Raw genomic sequence first — 21,903 nt, 5'->3', positions numbered from 1 at the left:
TAAATTGAAAGCCAAATAGCTATTTTTCTGGCATCCTTAATAATAATTAAAGTGATACAAATCCCTTTGTTGTTCAACTGCCAGTAAGCAAAACTCTAAGATTGAATATCTAAGAACTACGAATATTAAACCTTGTTATCTTCCAGGTCTACCTACTCACTGATGAGACCTCAAAAAAGGTTGAAACCGGTCTGGGTAGTGACCTCTTCTCATAATGTAATTACAGTATTACATCCCCTAGGGGCTGTGTTTTTACATTATGAGAAAATATCAAGGATAGCGAGGGAGCTTGCTCCACTTTTGCTTCGAGTTGCCTTGGTGTTGTACTACCAAGTGGTCATTTACACTTGGATTCGCCGATAGTTTTTCGGTATATATATATATATGAAATTCATAGATTCGTAGTTCTCAATCTTAGAGTTTTGCTTACTGGCAGTTGAACAACAAGGGATTTGTATCCCCTTAATTATTATTAAGGTTGCCAGAAAAATAGCTGTTTGGCTTTCAATTTATGTTATGCTTTCAATTTACAAACACACCTTTATGGCATTCGTATGGTAAAGGTATGTAAGTTCTTTTTACTTAAACCTTGTTATCTTTCAGGTCTACCTACTCACTGATGAGACCTCAAAAAAGGTTGAAACCAGTCTGGGTAGTGACCTCTCCTCATAATGTAATTACAGTATTACATCCCCTAGGGGCTATGTTTTTACATTATGAGAAAATATCAAGGATAGTGAGGGAGCTTGCTCCACCTTTGCTTCGAGTTGCATTGGTGTTGTACTACCAAGTGGTCATTTACACTTGGATTCGCCGATAGTTTTTCGGTATATATATATATATGAAATTCATAGATTCGTAGTTCTCGATCTTAGAGTTTTGCTTACTGGCAGTTGAACAACAAGGGATTTGTATCCCCTTAATTATTATTAAGGATGCCAGAAAAATAGCCGTTTGGCTTTCAATTTACAATGGTATTGTGTTTTTACTGTCATGTCTGTCTATCACTTTACCCCTCATTAGGATGAGATTTGGCATAGAGAATATAGCATTGAAATGTAGTTTTAGAACATATGAGAACTGTAATTTGTGGAATGTATGAAATATATATGAGAAAGTTTTAAAAAGAATATAAATCAAGAAGCTCTCTGAAGTGAATTGTCGACTCAGATATAAAAATACTATTAGAGAAAAAATGCATGTTTTCAAACAAGAATAAAACTTTAGAGACTGGGTAATTAGGGATTGATTCAATCAAAGAGGATATGGTTGAGTGCAAGGAATAAAAAAAATCAATTTAATGGTGCATCAAGATATTAAAGAGACAATGCTGTGAAAGAAGAAATCATGTCAAAAGTTTTTCTTACAGTAGAAAATAAAATATTCCAGAGAAATGCAACTAAAAGTACAGTGGGTGTTGCTTACTGTGATTAACTGGGTGTAGAAAATTATCATGGTAAATAAATTTCGGTGAACAGTAGGGGCCATTTTTTTTTATAAAAATAAAATTATCTGAATTATTTATGTTGGTATTAAGATGTATATATGGTGTTTGAATAAAGAATATGTAAAAAAATGTTTTCGTGACCTTTCCTTTTTCAAGGAAATATGTATGCAAAAGTGAACATAATTGTGAATTATGCTGTAGCAAAAAAAATATTTATATATATACATATAATTGAACACTTATAAGCCCAATTATCTGCTGCATTTTAATTAAAAAGAAAAATTTAGACATTAGTGTGTAAAATAGATGCGCATTCACCTTTTTTTTAGTGAATCAATATTTTTTATTCATTAGTATTACATTTATTCTTTCTCTCTTTTGTACATGAATTAGTGAATTGTTTACTTAGTTATCAACTAAAATTTGCTCAAATGTTCAAAATTTTCAAAATCATGCACACTTATGAGTTTATCCTCTTGGCTGAGTGCATCATGATAGAACATTTTCTTGTGGGTAACACAATATATTTTGCTATCTTGCTTGAGATGAAACAAAAAAAGTTGAAGATTTGCTCTAGAAACAAATCAAATATCTAAGTGCATAAAGTAGATCAAAATTTGGAGGGCCTGAAAATAAATACATCGGGTGGACATTTCTGTTAAATTTTTATTTAAAACATGACACTGTGGGTTCGGTGGTACTTGTTGCTAATATATCATGGTATAAAATTTCACTGATTTCACTTTGGGGGAATATATCTTGGAAAATCATGGTAATGCAGATATCAGAATAAGCAGACCTACTGTACATATGATTATTTAAGGCAGAAAAAATCAGAAATTATGACTTTTTTTGCTTTATGTCATCAACATTAGAATGGGATGGAGACAGCCTTCCCATCACCCCCCTCCTCCCAGGGGTGCACATGAAGTTAATGTCTCCAACCTGGCATCCAAAGGATACCATCCCTCCTGGACTTCTTTTACTCAGCTACGTATTGTCTCACTACTCAGTTTCATGCTGGCTCGACTGTCGCCTGTAACAACAAGGGTTGTTACAGGCCTGTTTGTGAGAAGGGCAGACCATGAAAAGTGTACTACAGTCCCCACATCAACCAAACCTCAGGATTTGCTCCCCGAACATTGAAGGACTCTCGTGGTCCAAAGCCAAATTCATTGGAAAATATCTCAGAATAAGAACATTGATGTCCTGTTACTTTAGGAGACCCATGTGCCTGACTGCACCAAATAGAGTCTAGATCCCTGGCTTCATCTTATTGGCCCATAGGTTCCATCCCAGTCATGGTTTGTGTGTGCCCAGGCCTGCTTAACTCAACTCAGCCACTACCTGACCTGAGATATGCCATTGGAATAAAGGTGGACAATCTTAAAATCGTCAATGTCTACAAACCCCCATCTCAGCCATGGCCAAACCAGATGTTAACCTCCTCACACCCAGTTATCTATGCAGGGGGGGCTACCAATCTATTGAGCTTAACAGAGAATGACTGGCCAACTGGATGGATATCCACAACATCAAACAACCAGGAACCTTTCACTCTGCCAGATGGGGAAAGGCATTTACTCCCAACCTATGCATAGTCTCTAGAGACACTGACAACTCCCCCCCTCCCACACACACACACCAATAAATAGATCTATCCTTGGAGGGACTTTGGTGAAAAAATTGATCAATACCATGCTGCCTGTGCCCAAAAAACTATGCCAGATTTGTCAAATTGGTAAAAACAGCAGCTAAAGCAACCATCTCTCGGTTTCTGGCCCATTACAAAGAACTTGAAGACCACGAGGAATTTGTTCACCCATTAGTGGCTAAAGAACTAATAAAACTCTTGGACGACAATAGAAGAGAGAGAGAGAGAGAGAGAGAGAGAGATGGTTGTCAGCCATGGAAGAACTTGAATTCTCTAAATCTAGTTGAAAAAGCGTCCCTACTGAGATAAGTTTGGAGGATAAGACTTACAACAAAAAAAGTATCAGAAGTGACTCCAGACCAAATTGCATCCCATTTATTTTTAACATCTAAGATCAATCCAAAGACCTCAGAAAGAAAGACATACAATTCAAAGTTACAAAATAAAATTACAAAAGGCCCTGAAACTTCAGACCTTTGTAGCCCATTCACTACAGAGGAAATCCAGGAAGCCTTATTACTTATCTAGAATAGCAAGGCTTCTGGAATCGATGGCCTCCTTCCTGAGTTCCTTAAACACCTTGGCCAGTGTGGGACAGCATGGTTGTCAGTCCTGTTGTCCATCCATCCCCCACCAAATATATAAGGAGGGCAGGCTTCACTAAAAGAACTGGAGAAAATCACAAATAACTCCCTACTGCCTCTCCACTCAATCCTTATAAATCCCCCTAGAACCCAGCTTGAAGTCAAGGCACCCATTTTGGGACATAACCAGAGCCTTTTCTGGTCCACCTCCATCAACTCACGACATGTGGAACCAACAATGGGCTATGAACTTGCCAACAAATGGTTTCTTTTGAAAGACCCCTGCAGCTACCAGGCTCAGCTTCATCCTTCCGAGAAGGCTATGGACAGCTATCAACAGAATCAGGGTGAAGTGAGCCAGAGTAGATGCTGCTACCTCCTACATAAATGGAATATGGCAAATAATTCCTACTGTGACTGCACCCTTATTCTACAGACTATTAAACATATCACCAATGACTGCCCCCTTTGCCGTTTCCATGACAACCTGCAGGAGATACATGAAGTGTCAAAGGAGGCCCTAGAGTGGCTTTCAACATTGGACATTGAACTATAGCTGAACTCTGCCATAAGAATACATACATCAATATTAGAATACAGCATTATTCAGAAGGTTGAATTCTTCATGATTGAAATAGAGCACTCTACTCATCTGCAGAAAAAGGAACATAAAAGTGAACATGAGAATTATAGTGCAGTATTATGTAAGCATACAAAAACAAGCTGAGAAAAACTGTTGAAGAGCAGGTTGAGTTTGGGCCAAATGGAAAGATTTTTTAGACAAGATTTTTTTATATTTCAAGAATCATGGAAATATATGAAGGATTTATTTAGGCTTAATGGATCTGGAAAAGGAATATGATAAGGTGATAATAGAAAACATTTGAAACATTATAATTATGTAATGTAATGTAATGAGAACATTATCCAGAGTAATATATATTTATAAGCCTATACTTAATTTGTAAGTCAGAAGTAAAAATTGAAAGATATACAGAAAGATGATTTGATGTAAAATCAAGTGCAAGACAAGAAATCATGCTATCTCCATTGTCAATCATTATCTATATGGATCAAATTATGACAGTAGCATTAAACTTAATATAAAAATTACAGATTAGCCTCAGCTCTTTACTTTATGCACATGTTGTTATACTCCTAACAAATCTTGAGGACTCTAGTATATTTAGGTTAATAAACATACTAAAGAGACATTTAGTATAATACTAACTTTACTAAAGACCGTCAGAAGAATCCTGAAGACTTGTACCAGTCTTCAGGATACCTCAGTGAAATTGAATAACTGCTATAACAAATTTGGTACAAAAATCAGCAATAAAAACTATGAAAATAGACAAGAACATTATTCTCGAGGAAAACATTTCAGCTATTTAGACATATTTTTCAGTGAAGATATTATTAACAGAGACATCAAGAGAGGCCACGCACAAATTCAACTTCCACGGGTGTCCTCTCCCAACCTTCCATATAACAAAAAATTTCAAATGGTAACACCCCTTAATAGGGCTCTGTTAATAATATACAGAGTGCCCACATTAGACCTCCCTTTAAAAGAATGGTAAAAAAATTGAAATGTGGAAATTGGATTGTTTACATGTTTCAGGGACTCTACAATTTCATCCAGAATTTTTATTTTTACAAAAAGTTGGTGATTTCGACACTATGATCCATACACCTAAGTAGTAGTAACATGTTGAAACTAGGGAGGTCCAATGTGGACACCCTGTGTTTTATCTACTATAATTCCAAGATCCCTGGCCTCATGAATTCACTTGACTCCATTATCAGTTGCCCACAGCTCCAGCCTGTCCAAGTCATTCTGTAAGCACTGCAAAGATAGGTAGGGCAATGAGGTATGCTTAGCATTTATCGTTGTCCTCAGCAAATAATCGAACATCTCTTATCTGGTCCTTCCCAGTATCATTAATGTATAGATTGAACAACAATGGTCCAAGGACTGATCTCTGCAGAATACCACTGGTTACTTAAAATCTGGAAGACTCAGTATCACATCCCCATATACCACTGTCTGATATTCCTCTCTCACCCAACCCCTTATGGATGCCTTTTCATTTGTTATCTTGTCATATATATCTTAGCATTTGACAGGCTACCACATATATATGGAAGATGATAAGCAAAGCTGGTATGGTGGGAATAAATTAGCCAAAACACTTAATTGTCAGCATAGAAGACAAAAATGAATTTTAACTCACAGATCAGAGAGTTTAGTTAGAAATCAAACAGATGTGGTGTGAGTTTTGAAAAAAATTAGCAGAGAGCAAACGTTAGTCCATCCATCTATTTATTGGACATCATCAGATGTCTTTTATGTGATTCACTACAGGTAGATTTGCTTGAATGATAAATACCAGGTTTCAACTTGTATACATTTTTTTATTTATACTAGATGTATTTCCTCTTCATGTTTCACTGTCTGTATGGCTAAAAGTATCATTAGGAGGTTGCTGAACATAAGTAAAAACCAACAAAAATTAAACATTTTTCAACAGCAATTAATAAGTTGAAAAGGGTGGAATGATAGTTTAATCATGAGTCTCATTAAGCATGTTATGTGAGGTGTCAACATTGTTGTGTAAACTCTGTATGTGATTGCTGGCATAGGAGAGGTGTTTAATGTTACACATGTTAATTAATGACATCCAGATGTCATGGTCATTCCTTGATTTCTATTTAGTGTGCCTTTTTCAGAAAATTACACCAGAGGACTCCTTGAGCAACCTCTCGAAGTAATTCTCATCTAAGTAGGGCATGGAGGATGCTTTGTCACTTTATTCTGTGATGAGGATGTGCGCTAAGAGTCCACTTTTTTTCCCTTCCATTTTGTTTTCAGCCTCACCTATATGTTCTTTGTTGTGAATTTCGAAACTTTTCCCAAGTCTGACCAACGTGTATCTTTCCACAAGAACACGGAATCTTGTATACACCCAGATGGCTTATAAAATAGAACTTTGTCTTTAGGGGAGTGTAGAAAGTTTTGTAAGGTATTGACTAGTTTGAAGGCCTTTAATATTTCAGCTATTTTTCTTGATGAATTGCCAACACATGGAACAGATACCATGCCTTTGTCATTAATTTCTGGATTGTCACGCAATGGTTTGTCAGAAAATAAAAGTTTCTTTGTACTTTTTCAGTATTCATTTTGGAGGAACTGATTAAATCCATCCATCCATCCATTTACTCATTCATCCAAGGACAGGTTAAGTCCCCTCTTAATGAGGGGGGGTTTTACTGGCATATTAATGCAGCCGGCTCCACTCCTCTGGCACATCCCATAAGATGGTATTCTTGACTGTAATCTGTGTGTGTTCACGGGCCGGTTTGCCTACTTGTGGGATGAAAAACTCCAGATAAACTAGGGGGAAAACCCTGCTGCACACGCCCAAGACCGCTGAACTTGGCTATGGCTGAGGAAGATCCTTAAGCTCCTCACGTCGTTGACGGGAATCGAACCTAGGACATTCCTTCCCCAGGCATATGGTTGCGAAGCGCAAAGCCACTAGGCTAACCACTGATTAAATAGGATTTGAAATTCGTGTTTTCGTTTGATTTCATCATTTTTAGTATGTTTAAAGCTCTATTTTTCAAAGTTTTGAAAAGTTTCAAACCATAAGGATACGAGAATCCTTTTTTCGACGTCTTTTACATGTTCAGACATGCGGATCTCTCTCTCCTGACCTTCCTGTCTGCCCTACATAACAAATGCCACAAGCACAATGAATCTCATAAACACCTGGTTTATTAATGGGATGATGTGGAGGTTTGATGGTTGTAAGAATCTTGAGATTTTTGATTTTTTGTAAAGGTAAAAAAGCCACTTTTACATTGTACTCAGGGAGCAATGCAGCCACTTTGTCTGTGACATTCTTGATGTAAGGCAGTGTGATTTCATTCTTGAAATCTTGTTTAAGTAAGGGAGTTGCAGGAGATGTATTAAAAATTTTTCTGATTGTCTTGGGTTCATAACCATTAAGTGCAAAATTCTGTTCAGGTAGTGCAGTTCTTTATTCTTTTTAATTGACGTGTGCTTGATATATTGTATGCTCTGTCTCGTAAAGTTTTAATTATGCCTGTCTTTTGTAATTGGTGGTGTGAAGCAGCATTTAAAAATCTTCCCGTTGTGGTAGGTTTTCTGTATAGGGAAAAAGATAACCTTTTTTCTTCTTCATTTACTTTGACAAGGATATCAAGGAACAGTAATTTGTTGTGCTGTTCTAGTTCAAGGGTGAATTTTATATTGGGATGTAAGTTGTTTAGATAATCTTTGAAAGTGATTAACTCATCCACTGTTCCTGACCAAATAATGAAAAATATCATTGATGTAACGTAACCAAATTTTTGATTTCTTCTGATAGTTTTTTAATGCATTAGTTTCGAAATTTTCCATAAACAAGTTGGCTAAGGCTGTTATTATTAATTGTTAATAGGATTATTCAAACACTGTATGGAAAACACTTTTTTCATATTTCAAGACAAATATTGGGAACAACAAGAAAGATTTGCCATGGATTTTTCCCCCTTTCTCCAACCTGTTTATGAAAAATTTCCTAACAATTTCATAAAATTTAATTAGTTTCAAAGATTAGCTAAACAACTTACATCCCAATATAAAATTCACTCTTGAACTAGAACAGCACAACAAAATACTCTTCCTTGATATCCTTGTCAAAGTAAACCAAGAAAGAAGGTTATTCTTTTCCATATACAGAAAACTTATCACAATGGGAAGATTTTTAATGCTGCTTCACACCACCATCCATTACAAAAGATAGGCATAATTAAAACTTTACGAGACAGGACATACAATATATCAAGCACTACAATTAAAAGGAATAAAGAACTGCACTACCTGAAACAGGACCTTGCACTTAATGGTTATGAACACAAGACAATCAGAAAAATTCTTTATACATCTCCTACAGCTTCTTTACATCAAGAATCGCAGACATAGTGGCTGTGTTGCTACCTGAGGACAGTGTAAAAGTGACTTTTATTATCTTTACAAAAAATCTCAAGATTCCTCCACATCACCCAGTGAAAAAACCAGGCGTTTATGAAATTCATTGCTCTTGTGGCATTTGTTATGTAGGCCAGACAGGACGGTTCAGGAGAGATCCACATATCTCATCATCATCATCAAATTCCTGCTATGTACCCTCAAGGGGTGTACAGGATATGATAGTACTACATGAAAAATTTACATCATTACTAACTTCCTATCTACAATTTTCCTCCAAATCAGTCTGTTACTTGTCAAGCCTCCAATATTATCAGATCTTATATTTCTGTCTTCTAAGGCACTTTTGTACAGTATCAATCTACCTATATCTTGGTCTTCCTCTGGGTCGTTTTCCTGACAACCTGGCAGAGAACACTTGTTTGCTAATCTTTCCTCACCCATTCTATTTAAGTGACCATACCACCTATTCAGTATGCTACAGTTATATGGTGTCAATGGGGACATTATATCAAGGAATACTTAGTCTGTATTTGAGTTGTAAGTCAGCAGTTAGAATTGAAGGAAGTACAGGAAGATGGTTTAATGTTAAATCTGGAGTGAGAAAAGGATGTACATTATCCCCTCTCCTATTCATTATCTATATGGATCACATTATGAAGGAAAGTGGTATTAAACAATGATATTAAAATTGGAGATGTTAACGTCAGCTCTTTGCTTTATGTGGACGTGTTATACTTCTAAATAAATCCGCTACAAGTCTGCAAGAGTCCCTGACTAAATTGAATAACTGTTGTAATAGATATGGTATGAATGTCAGCAATAAAAAGACAAAGACAATGAAAATAGGCAGAATCGTTGAAAATGTCAACTGGGTTGTGAACGGAGAACCTGTGGAACAAGTAAAACATTTCAACTACTTAAGCACGTTTTTAGTGAAGATAGTAAATTAAATATGGAAATAGACAACAGAATCAACAAAGCTGGTATGGTAGGAAGTCAATTGAATAAATTCATATGGAATAAGAGAGAAATTAATCGGAACACTAAATTAGCTGTATACAAGACAGTCTTCAAACCAGTTTTAACTTATGGATCTCAGAGCTGGGTCAGAAGTAAAACACTTGACCAAAGACTAGAGACGTCAGATATGAGAGTCCTGAGAAAGATTAGAGGCGTGAACAGATGGCATCAATGGCAATATCATATTAAAAACGAGGATATTAGGAAAGAACTTGATATTGTCAACATCCAGGAATGTGTTAGCAGAGCTAATCTCAGGTGCTATGGTCACTTAAACAGAATGGGGGAGGAAAGATTAGCAAAACAAGTGTGCTCTGCCAGGTTGGCAGGAAAACGACCCAGAGAAAGACCAAGATATAGGTGGATTAATACAGTACAATGTGCCTTAGACGATAGAAATATAAGATCTGATAATGTTGGAGTCTTGACAAGTAACAGTCTGATTTGAAGGAAAATTGTAGATAAGAAGTTAGTAATGATGTAAATTTTTCATGTAGTACTATCATATCCTGTACACCCCATGAAGGTACATGTCAGGAATTTGATGATGATGATACCACCTGAGATTAGTACTGCTAATGCATTCCTGGATACTGACAATGATAAGTTCTTTCCTGATATCCTCGTTTTTAATATGATGTTGCCATTGATGCCATCTGTTCACGCCTTTCTTCTTTCTCAGCGCTCTCATATCTGTGGTCTCTAGTCTTTTGCCAAATGTTTTACTTTGATCCAGCTCTCAGATCCATAAGTTAAAACTGGTTCGAACACTGTCTTGTATACAGCTAATTTAGTGTTCCGACTAATTTCTCTCTTATTACATATGAATTTATTCAGTTGACTTCCTACCATACCAGCTTTGTTGATTCTGTTGTCTATTTCCATATTTAATTTACCATCTTCACTAAAAATCGTGCCTAAGTAGCTGAAATGTTTTATTTGTTCCACAGGTTCTCCGTTCACAACGCAGAACAGGTTCTCCGTTCACAGCGATTCTGCTTATTTTCATTGTCTTTGTCATTTCATTGCTGACTTTCATACCATATCTATTACAACAGTCATTCAATTTTTTCAGGGAATCTTGCAGACTTGTAGCGGATTTATAGAAGTATAACATCGTCTGCGTAAAGCAAATAGCTGATATTAACATCTTCAAGCTTGATATCATGTTTAATACCACTTTCCTTCATAATGTGATCCATATAAATAATGAATAACAGAGGGGATAATGTACATCCTTGTCTCACACCAGATTTAACATTAAACCATCTTCCTGAACTTCCTTCAATTCTAACTGCTGACTTACAGCTCAAATAAAGACTAAGTATTGGTTGATATAATGTCCCATTGACACCATATAACTGTAGCGTATTGAATAGCTTCTCTCTTGGTACTTTGTCATATGCCTTTTCCAGATCAATAAAACTTAAATATAGATCTTTGTTATATTTCCATGCTTTCTCAACTATTTGTCATAAAGTGAAGATCTGATCCTGACAGCTTCTATTTGGCCTGAATCCAACTTGTTCTTCACCAAGCTTTTCTTCCACAATTATTCTCATCCTTTTCTCAATTATACTTGCATAAATCTTGCCAGGAACACTCAGTAGGGAAATACCTCTGTAATTCTCACATTCAGTTTTATTTTCCTTTTTATATATGGGTACTATGAGAGCTCTACTCCAATCATCGGTAATCCGTCCCTCTGCCCAGGCTTTCTGAACTATGTAGTTCAGAAAGCCTGGGCATTCAATTCAATTCGACCAGAAATGCTGAACCATGCTTCAGCATTTCTGGTCGAATATCATCTACTCCTGCTGCCTTTCCACATTCAAGCCTTTGATGGTTTTTTTCTATTTCAAGTATGGATATGTATTTCTGATTGTATGCCTGTTGAGTGTTTTTTACCACTATGTTATCGCTGCTTGTTTCGTTTAGCAATTTTTCGAAGTAATTACTCCATACTTCAAGGATATCTTTTTCTCCTGTTTTCATGTCACCTTTATCATCTCTAACTCCTTTTTCAGCACTGTTTCCTCCATTTCTAAGCTTCTTCAACAACCTCCAGAATATCTTACCACCTTCTTGATATTTATTTTCTGTGTTCTTGCCTAAGTCCTCCCATGACTTTTGTTTAGCTAGTTTTACACACTGTTTAGCTTTCTTACATTTGTCTCTGTATTCTCTAAGAGCACAAGCTGGCTTATTTGCCAGGAACTTTTGATATGCTTTCTTCTTTTCCTTCACTGCCTCTTTAACTTCCTTTGTCCACCATGGAGTTCTAATTTTTCTATCCTTGCAGACAACCTCACCACATGCCTCTCTTGCTGAATCAATCAGTGTTTTCTTTAAGGCTTGCCACTGAATCTCCATGGTTTGGTTGCTGTTCTCAAACTCTTTCATTTTTTCTTCAATAATCTTTGTGTATTTTAGTCTACAGTTCACAGCTGAGTGCTGCTCAACTTTTATTCGCTTTAAAACTTTTTTTACATGTTATTCTTTTCAATATGAAATTCAATTTTATCCTGCTCAAGACTAAGTAGTGATCACTTCCAATTTCAAATCATCTGTACGCTCTGGTGTCCTGCGCACCACGGAGAATCCACATATCTGAACACGTAAAAGATGTCTAATCAGGCCTGACATTCCACACTACTACTACTACAGGCCATCAAATACTTTGGCAATAAACAATAATGTCATATATTGATCATAACTATTTTACAAGAAATTTTAAAGAAGCCTTGCAAATGCTTTGGATCACTAGACAATGCAATAAAAATCAAGGCTTAATTTTAATCAAGTATGGTCTGCTTTCATCAAAAATTTAACTACCATGAACCTAGGATATAACATGCATGGTACCAATGTGGTAGCAAGAACTAGTAATGTTCCAACATGCATTCAGTAGCGAATTTACCATTTGAATTCTTGTTTATCAATTATTTGTAAAAGTTATGAAAACATCTAATATGTGTAATTTATTGTTAATAGGTTTTGTTGTGTAAAACCTTTCTGTACCAGTACCCCTGATGATGTAAGTCTTACGACTTATGAAACTTGTTGGGTTTTAATTGCTTATTTTTATTAAACTCTTTATTTACATCATAATGTGATCTCAATACTGAAAGCTTCCCACGGTTTTATTGTATTTATGGTAAGCAAAAATTTTCACTTTTTATCACAGGAGAGAGTAAATAGTCTTCATTTTGAGAATGTAAAATAATTATTAATAAACAGAATTAGGGGATATTAAGGTCTATGCTTATTTCATAGCTGAATATATACATACAGGGTTCGACACGTACGTTCGCCCACTTGTCCATTGTGAGTAGATTATGGACAAAATATTTTTTTTTAATTTAATAAAAAATAATCTAAACAAAATATTTTTTAACTTTAAAAAACACAGATACAGCACCACTGATGAACTTATGGAACTTACTGGGACATGTCATTAAAGATTGTGGTGCAGGGGTCTTGGGCGAGTACATAATAGGATTTTGCACAATTTGTCAAGCCCTGTATATATGAGAATATAATTCTCAGCAGTGGAGTTGCCTTAGCTTGTACTTCTTAACAAAGAAGTACAAGCTAAGGCAATATGTATGTGTGTGTGTGTGTGTGTGTGTATATATATATATATATATATATATATACAGGGTGTTCGGGATAAATTTGACAGTTTCGTAAGGAAAAAGAAAATCTTCTTTGTATCTATTAAATTTAATGAATTGACAAAAAAACATTACAGGCAGAGTTAATTACAATACTATCAACAAGATTTACTCAAAATAACCACCATTAGCATCGATCACAGCTTCAATTCTGCTTCGGAACCTCGAACAAGCTGATGCTACAGTCTCCCTGGGAAGGGCCGCAAAAACTGTTTTAATTTTATCCATTAACTGGGCTTTTGTATTACTGGAAGTGCGATTGGTGTCTTTTTCAACTGTGCCCCATACAAAATAATCCATGGGGTTAAGGTCTGGGGAGTTTGGAGGCCAAACATTTGGACTGGTGAAGTCGTAGAAATTTTCAGACAACCATTTTTGACTTTTCCCAGAGGTGTGGCAAGGGGCCGAATCCTGCTGCCATACATACGGCCTACCATTGGCTACCCTTGTTATCCAGGGCTTGACTACAGTTAGCAACTCCACGAACAAAGCCCGAATTCCAATGCCAGGGTTCTTCAACACCTGTTCCTGCAGATTTGCGAGGAATTCTGCTGTACGAACGCAATCAGATCGTCTGCTAGGGATCTTTCTTCTTGCTACATCCTCGTAGTCACCATTGCAAGTCTCTAGTTCATGCCTGATTGTTTTTACTGTATTCAGGGAGCATTGGGCAGCAGTCGTAATATCCTTATTTTGATGGCGGGCACGAATCATCATGATACAAGTTATTCTCTTCCATGATTCAGGTGGGTTCCAGCTATCCATCCTTTCTGACATCTTGTATATGAATGAAGAAGGGTCCAAACTTTTAAATGAAGAGAAGTGTGTGTTAATACATGTAACTTACGGAAAAATATAATTAATTATAAATATGTCAAATTTATTCCGAACACCCTATATATATATATATATATATATATATATATATATATATATATACGGTTATGGAATATGGAATGATCTGTTTATTTTACAGTACTGAAATTGAGGCTTTTAGACTCTTCTCTGATAATTATTGTTACACACCAATTGCCATTTGCTTAAGAAGCATGCAACTGTCTGACAAAGGATTGCTTTAATATTGAATGAGAATTTTTAACCTCTTAAGTTTCTGTTCTGATCTCTGATGTGTAAACATTTGAAACAACTGTCAGGTCAGCAAAACTTTAATCAAAAAATGCACTAATAAAAAGCAAATATATGGGCTATCATATCTTTTAAATAGTGCAAACTAAGGCAAATTTGATGCTGAGTTGTATTTGCATAAGCTTTCTGATGATTTTTTGAAACTTTTGGTTATGAAATAAGGATGGTTGTTTTTGCATTTTCATATGGTTACATGGAGTATTATTATATTATAAGTATATTTCTTCATTTTGCAATTTGGCTAAAGCACACTGAATTAAATTTTATAAATATTTTGAATAGAAAATATACGTGCATTAAGATTTTTTTTATCCATGTTTAATAAGTGTATTTTATTTCTCAAAAACATTTGTTTATAAAATTTAATTTATGGCGTTTCAGCCAAATCATGGTTTAGCACATCCCCACTTAATAAATTCAAACTGGATGAACACACAATCATCTTTTAATCAAAATCATCTCAATTATTGATTATTTTTATTATTAATATGCACTGCTTGGTAAGAAGTCAACAGACACCATCGTGTGAGACAAAAACAGCCACAGCACCCACCTTAAGATGTATGACCTTCTTTTGCTCAATGACTGCAGCAATCCTATGGGGGCATACCTTTCACAAGTGTGTGATAGCTATCATTGGGAATTTTGGATCATTCTTCCTGTAGGCATGTAATGAGATCCCTTGACCTCATTCAACGTTCCAGTTCATCTCACAAATATTCAGTAGGGTTGATATCAGGATTCCGTGGAGGCCATTCAAGTGCAGCGACATTCATGTTCACAAACATGCACTTACATCAGCAGCCTTATGACATGGTACATCATTTTGTTGAGAGAGACAATGGTCAGTTCCGTAGAAAGGTCACAAAGTAGGAAGCATTGCATTGTCCAGAATGTTCAGATACCTCTTGGAGTTCAATGTTTGTGCCACCACAAACAGATCAAGGTCAAACCAGGAAAAACAGGACCATACCATCACACCGCCACCTCTGAATTTCATAGCAGGGGTTGTTCACTCTGGTAAGAGACTTTCACTGGGCATATGCACAACAACACTTGTCCATCTGTTTGGTAGAGAGTGTAGTGTGATTCATCACTCCATAACACAACTTTCCAAGCTTCCACATCACACTCTTTGCACCGCTGAAGACGACGTTGCATGTTGGCTTGAGTAATGTGGGGCTTGCATATTGCAGTCCTACCATGGAAAGCCATGTTGCGAGTCTCGGTTCCTAATGTTTTTATGCAGATTCATGTTCCAGTCAATGCCCAGAACTCTGCATTCGATGCATTGGTTGATGAATGGTAGTTTTTACATATTATCCTTCATAGCATGTTTGGTGAGTCATCCACTTCGGTGAGCACTTGCAGTTGACTCCCTGTGCTTCCATCTTGGTATGGTATCACTGATTGTTGACCCGGGATGGCCCAATTTGCTAACAATTTGCCATACAGATAGGCATCCTATCTCATCATCTCGTTCATACTCCATCAGTTCCCTTCTCGTAGCCATTTCACCCAGACACAGTTGCACTGACTTTGGAGTATCATATTCTTCCGATTTATACTGACTATAAATATGTGACTCATTACATGGCACAATGTACCTTGCCCATGGAGGTTTCTTTTGACTTCTTTCCAAGCAGTTAGTTGCATAGCTTATCTCTTTTTTATGTTATATATAAAAGAGGGCAGGTTAAATATGTATGTAATTGAATATGCAAAAAATAGAATATATATATATATATATATGCAACCACATATATATACATACAAGCAAGAAAGCTTTGTATATGCATTACAGATCCATATATTACAATTTGAATATACTGCAAGCAACAGTTGTTGCAAAAGTCAATATCTATGGATCATGAAGCTATCCAAAATTATGGTAGCTGTTCTTTCCATTTCAGAGACAAAAGAAAAAAAAATCAGCTGTTATAAATATATTGAGATCTGCAGCAGTGGTGCAAAAGAAGACGTTTCTTCATAGCACAGATTTAAGTTTAACATTATTCATAATATTTCATTGAAATTATTTTTTTTTTTAATATCCATTGCATCGTATTATGAATGCAGCTGGGCTGATATCCAAATATAGATAATGGAATAGTATAATCCAAAATCATGCCCACTGGGATCAAAATTTGATTAATCAAGGGTCCTACTGTAATTACACAAGAAGAGCCAGAGTGAATACTGATAAACCTCTGGTAGTGAAAGTGGGCAAATCAGCATACATAAAAAATGGGGGGAATTCCATTGAGACAAGTGGATCAGGTAAAGAAAAAAATATGTAATATTTAATACCTTAAATGTGAAGAAGTCTTGAATGGAAGGCACTTCTTAAGTAGAATAGTAAAGATGGATTTCAAAAAAAAAAAAAATGTCGACAGGAATGAAAAATTAAATACATTTGTAGAGTTAATAGAAAAGGTAGTGGACAAAAAAAAATATTCGCACTGTGAAGGCAAATGATGATACTAAATAAAACTATCTCTTAAAAACAATTTCTTTAATTTTTAATATATATGGAAATATACACTTGATATGGAGAAATCTTCTCACTCCTTAGTTCATTTAGAAATACACTATTTTAATTCAGCTTGAATTAAAGTCACAAAATCATATTGTAACTTTAATTTTTTAATTTTATTTTTTATCTAATTCACACATGAAAGGCCACAAGACCTATAGCACATTAGTGCCATGTGTGGGCAAGATGTGAGGTATACAAGAAAGGTGGAATCTGTTTGCATTTTGCTTGAACAGCTGAAGGTTATAATCTTTGGGGAAGGCAGAGTTGGAGAGACTGTTCCAAAGGACAGAAGTAGAATGAATGAAAGAGGAGGCAGTGAAGTTGGTACAGTGAGTTTCAAGATGGACTGTAAAAGGGTGTTGGTTAGAAGTGGCTCTTGTTTTGATGATTTTGGAGGAGAGTGGAAGAAGAAGAATAATGATCAGTTCAGCAGAGCACTGTCCTTGAAAGCATCTGTAGAAGAGGCACAAGGCAGAAACTGAACATCTGTGAGAGAGGGAGGGAGGGATTGAAGTGGGTATGTGAGAGTGGGATCATTAATTAGCCAGATTACCTGCTTCTGGATAGAATCAAGCAATCTTAGAGAGGATTTTGGTGCACTACCCTAAATATGTGAGCAGTATTCCATGGATGGGCAGATTTGGGCTTTGTATAGGGTTAGCAATTGTGAAGGTGTGAGGTAGTGTCTTGTGCAAAAAAGTACAAGAATTTTTTTGGGAGCTGCAGAAACTATAGTTGAAATGTGGTTGTGCCAGGAAAGATTGGAAGAGCAGGTCAGTTTGAGTAGAGAAATCTGAATCATATTTGGACATCTCAGCATTACTGAAGGTAAGGGAGAGGGATGCGAGCTTTTTCTTGCGAGAGATCAGACAGAACTGAGTTTAGGTGACATTGAAGTTTACAAGGTTGTCCTTTCCCCCACTGGGATATAGCTAGGAGATCTGTGTTCAGGCTGCTGGTTGTGGTTGATCTTGAGGATTGTAATACTTGAGCATTACAAGGTTTGTTGAATGAAAAGGAGGAATGGAACGTACTGTCATCAGCAAAGCTATGAATAGGATTAGAAGTCTGAGAGAGCAGGTCATTTATATACAAGAGGAAGAGAGTGGGTTAAAGAACAGAATCCTTACCCATATACGGTACTAAAGTACTATAGGTTGATAAGCCATGTAAAAAAAAAAACCTGGGTTACTCCTGCGTTGGTGGGGAAATCTGAGGAGAGTAAACCGTATACCATGACAGGTAGTGAGAAAGTTGGTGATCCAGTTGCAGAATGAGGAGGGCAGACCATAAGATGGCAGTTTAAGTAGGCCCCTGTGCCAAACCTGATCAAATGTTGAGGACAACCACGTGAGTTTCTCCAAATTTCTCCATGGCTTGTGTCCAGAGGTGGATGGTGAAAGCAAGAGGATCAGTGTAGATCATGAGTGACAGAAACCATACTGCTGGTCACTGATTAGTTGGTATGACTCTAGGTGGTTCAAGAGATGGTTTTTGATGACCTTCTCCATGATTTTAGAGAGGACAGAAGTGAGAGCAATTGGACAGTAATTCATTGGTTGACCTTTCTCACCTTTTTTTGAGATATTCTGGATACGGACCTGGTTCATTTTTTGTATCGTAGATGCCAGCTGAATAGGATAGATTGAAGAGGCAATGCAGGATAGGTGTTAGTTCTGGAACACAATTTTTTAACATAAGAGGTGGAATACCATCAGAACCAGATGCCTTGTTTGTGTTCAGGTTATTGAGGATTCTTCAGATTTCTTTTTGTTGGAAGACTATGGGTGACACGAAAGGAGCCATTCTTGATAGTGTGGAGGGAACTTTGTCCAGGTCATCAGTGCAGGAATTTGAAGAGAAGAGTGATGCCAATAAGTTGGCCTTGTCTTCGGGTGAGGTAACTGCAGTACCATTCAGGTGTGAGAGGTGAAAACCTGGGTGTGTAGAAGTTGTGCCCAATGGCCTTGGCAAGAGACCAGGAGGCAAGTTTGCAGATTTGGCCCTTTCAAAGTCTGACTTGGACTTGGTGGTGATTCTTACAATGGTTGCGAGCTGGAGTTTTCTAATTGTATTCAGCGTTTATATTGGATTTGACAATTTTTACACCATGCTGATTAAAAGTGGGTGAGACCACAATGGGTTTTTTCTGAAAAATGCTTTTAATGTAACTAATTTTATAAATGCAACTTGTGTAATCCAACTTTGCTCTGTGAGCAGTTAGCATGGCTATTTTATTTTATATTTAAATGAATATTGAGGTGTTTTTTTTTTGTAGATTGTTCTAAGATTCATATATTCTTTGCCAAAAATAAGTTTTTGAGTAATGAATGCATTTACTGTTTTATTTTATTTATATCAAGATGAATCTATTAATTTAATTTCTTATTAATTTCAGATAATGTCAACAGAAAATTGTATTTCATGTCTTATCATTTGTAACTGTGATATTTTTAATGAGTAGGAATTTTAAAATGCATCATGCCTTGTATATATTGTCTCCCATTTTTTTAATAAAGTTTTTTTTTGTGTGTGTATATATATATATATATATATATATATATATGCATATAAAAATTTGATATTCAGAGGGGAAGTAAAGTTGATTTAATGTTTCCATCAGATAAGATGTCAGTAATAATCATAATCTCAAGGAACTTTGGCTTCATCTATTCTAAAAGTTGCTTTATCTAAGGGTTATCAAGATATCTCCTTTAAGGGAAAAAATATTAGGCTGCAGAAGTTAATCATCCTGATTTCATCATAATAATGACACTTGGCAGTCTAAAAGAGTTAGCTTCTTTGTTACAGTATATAATTTCAGGTCAAAATAATAAGTTATGAATAATTAAAAGTATAGTGAAAATTTGTAAGAAATCAATTGCATAAGGTAAAAAACATCAGCACGATCACTTAAAGTAAAAGGCTACATAGAAGAGATTTTCACATAACTTATAATAAATAGGAGAATGATGCTATTGGCTCATTGTCCAATCCTTATTTTCTCATGGATGCTGAATAAGTGAGGATTGGCTGGTAGTTCTCCAAACTGTATGGTTGAAGTTACCTATACTTGATACAGAGAGTAGTGTCCAGTTATACAAGTTTATACAATCCTCCTAATTTCCTTATAGAACTACAGTAAAAAGTCAGCTGCTTGGGAATAAACTGGAGTTAAAGTAGGCTTTATCAATTGAAAATTGGTAGACCTAGTAGAAGAATTACAGAAATATTTCTGTAATTATTCTGTTCCTTTTAAATTATTATTTTTTTTTTTTTTTCAGGCACTGGAGTTTGAGAAACGGAGTGACTTAGTATTCAAACACAAAACATGAAGCTAAACTTCTTGAATAAGAGTGATTTCAAGTAAGGATAATATAGAAAAATCAGATAATGAGACTAATAATATGGTCACTAACATGTGACTATTTCCCTTAAACAGTTCTTGCAGGGAAGCTGTACAATGTTTTAGGAAAATCTGGAGAAAAATACAAACCCTATAATAATTTCTTTAATGATGAGCTCCTGGTAGATTTCTGTACAAGACATGGACTTATTACTAATAACCGTATTACAGCATAAAAACTTGCATAAATTCACATGGAGAAAATACTAAGGAAAAGTTCTCATAGGTTATTATTGATAACAGTGCTTTCAGTTCATCCAAGGTAGAAGTAGTATACAAGGGATCTGAAATCTGAAATTGCCTAATGCTGAACAGGGTGAAAAATATTTGAACAGCTCTAAAATATGAATTCTAGCCTCAAATTTTGTTGATGCAGAGATAATGGTGTGGTATTCATTGAAATAGGATAACTTCATTAATCAACAGTTACACATTTATTTTAAATGATTAAAGTTAAGCTCTTCTTCTTTATGTAGTCTGTGTTGTGTACGTTCATTGTTTCATTTTTGAATTTCTCGCTATAATGGTTCATGATATGCATGCCAAAATATGTACTATACTTCTTCTTTTTCTTCAAGTGTCATCCTCTAGAAGGAGGTTGGCAACCATGTCACAGAACTTTTTTCTTTCTTTTGCTGCTCTGGAACATTTATGGTAATTAAAGCTAGTCCAGTTCTTAATGTCTTCAAACCACATTCTCCTGGGTCTCCCTCTTTTTCCATCCAGTTTCCCTTCTAATATTAATTTCTGAATGCCTTCTTATCTGGTTAGATGTCCAAAATATTTAAGTTTCGTTCTTTAATTATTTTCATTAATGTTCTTTTCATATTTGCTTTCTTTAAAACATCTTCGTTTTTCATTTTCTCTGTCCATGGTATATTCTTCTGATGGTCCACATTTCGAAAGTTTCTAATTTTTCTCTGCTTCTTTATTTAGAGTCCAAGTTTCACTGTTGTAGAGAAGGCTTGACCAGATATAGCATTTTATTAATCTTTTTTTTTTTTTGTCTATATTAATGTCTCTGTGATGAACATGTTATCCTACTTCTAGCCTACAAGTATTACTAATAAAAAAAAGCAAGTTTGAAAAGAACCATCAAACGAGTGGTAACATATGATGCAGTTGTCTGTAAGGATAGAAAAAAATGCTGGATTAGGCAGATAAAGGCTGCTATAATGTATATGAGATAGTAAATTACCATTTTATGTTGGAAGTTTTTTTTTCTTCCACTTGGTTAGACTATAATAAATTTAGTATTAATACACTTTATCCAAGTGTAAGCAAACAAAGTTTGCACCTGAAGTATCTTCAGGACTGAGGCAACATGTGGTAAAGGTGGACCAAGCTCTCATCACTACTTGTCTTAGTATCTTCCATAATGCAAAGCACATCTCCTTGCAGACATGTATAATGCCATGCATTAAGGGA

General features: G+C 35.7%; 1 protein-coding gene across 1 annotated transcript in view; it reads left to right on the top strand.

The window, feature by feature from the left end:
- IntS11 (integrator complex subunit 11) overlaps window positions 1–20,946 on the top strand; it is a 196,938-nt gene extending 175,992 nt beyond the window's left edge. Inside the window, exon 19 of the mRNA XM_090403205.1 lies at window positions 20,354–20,946. The gene's annotated coding sequence lies outside the window, so the exon portion shown is untranslated. The remainder of the gene's footprint in view (window positions 1–20,353) is intronic.
- The last annotated feature ends 957 nt before the right edge of the window (window positions 20,947–21,903 follow it).

This window comes from Typopeltis vanoorti, chromosome 13, assembly GCF_054136105.1.
Source record: "Typopeltis vanoorti isolate ZY-2024b chromosome 13, IOZ_Tvanoo_1.0, whole genome shotgun sequence".
Lineage (NCBI taxonomy): Eukaryota > Metazoa > Arthropoda > Arachnida > Uropygi > Thelyphonidae > Typopeltis > Typopeltis vanoorti.
The sequence above is the reverse complement of the archived record's forward strand: the minus strand, read 5'-3'. Positions and strand labels throughout refer to the sequence as shown.